Source organism: Podarcis gaigeae (genome assembly GCF_964106915.1).
Source record: "Podarcis gaigeae genome assembly, chromosome: 2".
Classification (NCBI taxonomy): domain Eukaryota; kingdom Metazoa; phylum Chordata; class Lepidosauria; order Squamata; family Lacertidae; genus Podarcis; species Podarcis gaigeae.
The window spans coordinates 67,261,854-67,265,931 of NC_139679.1; the positions used below are offsets into that span (position 1 = coordinate 67,261,854).

Below are 4,078 nucleotides of genomic sequence, written 5' to 3' on the forward strand. Positions count from 1 at the left end.
TCAAGAAAGCCATGTTGGTTGACATCAAAGACTAATCTGAGGAGTTTATTCGTGCATGCATTTCGGTTGGGTTTTTTTAATGATACTATCATTCAGCCAAAGCAAAGCAATTAAACTTACAACATTAAACTTCATGGCAAACAGATCTTAAAATGGCACACACATACATACAGACATGGAACAAAACACAGCAGATGCCTTACGAAATGAGGCTTTTAATGGCTTTCCTGAAATATCTGGTCTAGCCAGGTCCTCTAAAGCCATCTTTCCCTAAATAGAGTGCTATCATGGAAAAGGCCCTGATCTTCTCTGTCATAAGCGGAATATGGTGGCATCTCTCACCCTCTCTAAGCCTTGGTGCAGGATGAACAGGAGAAGGTGCTTCCTCCAGAATTATGTTTCAGGAGAAGTAAAACAGGGAATTCTCATTTTCTCTGCATTTGTAGTTTTGTCTGTGCTGGTTGGGGAAAAAAAGGTCAAATAAATTCAAAGTAAAAGGCATCAAATATTAAATATCCAACCTGTTATATTCTCCACAAAGGCTATAATAATTATTGTTGTCTCTGTGTGCATTAGAATTCTCTGACATCTCTGCTTGAGATGCAATCATGGGAGAATATACTGGCAATGTTACAACATAATGACAATCAGTTGCTGTAAATGTACAACCACAGATAACAGCATACACTAAGCTCAGGAAAACATGAGACAGAAAAGGATCACCCAGTTTAAGCAAACAGCACCTTTGTCAGGCCTCAGCTTGACAATGGTTCAAGCGTTTGATAGTTTGTATGCTGCAAAAATTTATAGAAGCAATTCCTTAGGGTGTTTTTTATATATAAGTCATATGGGTATGGCTCTGACTAAAACCTCCCTCGTCCATGATCTGATTGTGGATGAGGAGGCTGATCTGATCTGTATCACTGAGACCAGGATGGGAGAGGAAGCATAGAGGCATCTTACTCAGCTGTGCCCACCTGGGTATTCAGTGCAGTGTCAGGTCAGGCTTGAGAGTCAAGAAGGGGGAGTTGCTGTGGTGTTTAAAATCTCTCTCTCTCTCTCTCTCTCTCTCTCTCTCTCTCTCTCTCTCTCTCCCTCCAGGCTAGGTTGGGGCAAGGTGGTTTGAGCATATAATGCCAATCCTGTCCTGACTTCACTGGCTGACAGTTAGTTTCTAGGCCCAATTCAAAGTGCTGGTTTTGACCTATAAAGCTTTAGTTAATTTGAATCATGAAGGTCCTTCTTCGTATGCCTCCTCTGCAAGAGGTCCAGAGGTCTTTTCTGCAGTGGCTCCCCATTTGTGGAATGATCTCCCCACTCACCTGGATCCTTCATTACATGTTTTTATGCACCAGGAAAAAGCATGTCTCTTCTTCCAGGCCTTTATTTTGCTTTGAATATATACTGAATGTGTTACTTTTGTTATAAGAATCCCAAGGTCTCAAATACAGAATAATTGTTCATAAATGAACAAGGCACAACACACATTCATAAGTATATAACACACATTCATAAGTATATAAACATAAGTATATAAACCACAAGTCTGTAATATTACAAGAGAGCAATCTTGGAACTATTTTGACTCTCCCAAATTGACCTCAAATATTTCTCTTCAAGGAGGAAGGAAATGGGGAAAGCTTTCCAATTGTCATTGGACTGTAGGGGCTTATACCTCCCTGCAAATGCAGTCTGGCAAGTATAAGCTGAGCAAACTATCAATATGTGTAAGAGATTCAGTAACTAAAATGTTTACCATCTCAAAGGAATGGCCAAGCTACCCAGAAAATGCATTCAAGTAAGGCATTATCAGGTATCCTGGCAGACAGGAGAGAAGCAACACTCTCAAATTTCTGCTGGAGACCGCCTCCTTCTGTGATGTATGTATGATGTTTTGCTGGGTAGTCTTGGGATACAGGGTGGGCAATTTCAAAAGTATTTTGGGGGGCTTGTGCACCATTGTTCAGGGTCTCTCCAACTCCTTACAAGGAGGGAAGCGAACTCTGTTGCAACAGAAAAATAAAGATCGGCCTTGCTCCATGGATCTTGCCTCCATCCATCCATCTGGACTTTGGGGACTCAGTCCCTTGGGGAGTTCGGCAGCAAAAGCCAAACCAACCTTTGTTTTCTATAACACTTTCTTCAATAATGTTTTATTCTGGATTGTTTTATGTGATGTTTTATGTAGCTTATGAGAGATTTTTATTTAAAATATAAAGCATATAGAAATTATTATTATTACTGCTACGGAAAATGACCAGTCTTCCCATCGTTGCATTATTCCCCTGAGAGCATGAAAATATATTCAACAGACAGGTAATTCCACCCCCATCCCACCCTTCCCCTCTGTCATGCTATACTTTATATAGTTCATCATTGTTGCAAACCATATATACACAATATATAGTTGTATAACTAATCAAGAATACATGTTTCTTCCTTGTGAAATACATAATTAAGTTCTGAACATTTTTAGTTCACCTTCGGACTTTTCCCTCCATTCATTATCCGCCATGCGTTTGCTCTAATTATTGAGAATGGTTGGGAAGGGTGAGAGGGTCACTCACATATCACATTTTGCTCACCATCTTTCTTCATGCCCGTCTGATTTAGTTACACTTGGTCAGGCTTTTTTGGCTGCCCTTTGAACCACAGTGAATAGCTCACAGCCTCAAGGAAGGCATGTTTCAGAACAAAGGAGCTGTGGTGCCACCCTGAGGTAAAAATAAATAAATAGTGGAAATGCACATCAAGGCAAATCTTTGAAGGGAAAGGTGGGGAAGAATCCTGACCTTTTAAAAGACAGGCGAATAAAGCACACAATAGCAAGGTAGGGGATAATCTAGTCAATGAGTCAACCAATTGGTATTCCTTTCAACAAATTGACTGTATCAGAGACATAAAGAGTATTGTGGGTGTTTTTCGAAAAAACAAAACCCAAAGAAGCTGTCTAGGGCACGCTGAATCTTAGAAGCTCCCCCTTCACTCATTTTCCCAGTTCAGATGTTTGGTTTCTAAGATATAGAGTAGATAAGGGGACTCCTGTGTCCCCCTGAGCATGAAAAAGCATGAAAAAGCAGAAAAATTACCAGAAGGGAGTTAAGCAGCTACTCTGCCCTCACTGTTCTTTTAGTAACATGCATACTGCCTCAGAATGCTTTGGATTAAAAACAAAAAGGAAGAGGGGGAGAATCGCATAGCTCTGCTTAACATGTAGTTTAAGCTTTCGTGCCGTGCCCTACAAGAACAGAGGCAATCTCCTGCCATGGGAATGTATGTGACTTCATAAACACAGTGGTGCTACATCACACACTGCTGTTTTTGTTATGTAGTGAAGTTTCACCCTGGGCCAGCAGGGGGATACTGTATATAGTTTTCACTCAGGTCTGTAGATAGTTTTCACTCAGGTCCACGTCAGTTATTTTAGGCGGGAACTCTGGGCTGTTGTTGCTACAATGTTGAGAGCCGGCTGCCTATAAAAGCAGGCCAGCTGAGCTGTTTGCTGTCAGTTCTATTCCAGCTTACAAAATAAAGAGCTACTTGGCGACCTCCAGCCATTTGGAATAGGCGTCCACCACTACCATAAAGGTCCGGCCGTGAAAGGGGCCAGCCAGGTCGATGTGCACTCTCGACCAGGGTGTCTTTGGCGTCTCCCAGGTGTGTCCCTTAGCTGCCGGTGGTGCAGGCCTCGACTCTTGGCACGCTTGACAGGCGGACACCCAGGCAGTGATGGCATCGTCCATATTAGGCCACCAGACGTAACACCGAGCCAACGCCTTCATTTTGACAATTCCCGGGTGGCCAACGTGCAGAGCCTCCAGGACGCGCTGACGGAGTCCCTGGGGAATCATGACGCGGTCTCCCCACAGCAGACAGCCGCGATGAGCTGAGAGTTCATGTTGTCTGGTTGCGAAGGGCTGGAACTCCGATGCAAAAGGCCCTTGTGGCCACCCCCTCCACACCCAGTTGAGCACCCGGCTGATGGTGCGATCCTGGGCAGACGCGGAGGCCACAGTGGCAGCCGATACAGGCACTGCCGGAAGATCCTCAATCAGAAGGAGCGATGAAGCTGGAGCCG

General features: G+C 43.5%; 1 long non-coding RNA gene across 1 annotated transcript; it reads right to left on the reverse strand.

Annotated features, from left to right (window-relative positions):
* Positions 1-327: 327 nt before the first annotated feature.
* LOC310836407 lies at positions 328-3,199 on the reverse strand. Its single transcript, XR_014560083.1, has 3 exons — positions 3,090-3,199; positions 2,575-2,714; positions 328-457 (listed from the first exon to the last, which is right to left on the reverse strand). It is a non-coding gene; the product is annotated as an uncharacterized lncRNA (long non-coding RNA).
* Positions 3,200-4,078: the final 879 nt, after the last annotated feature.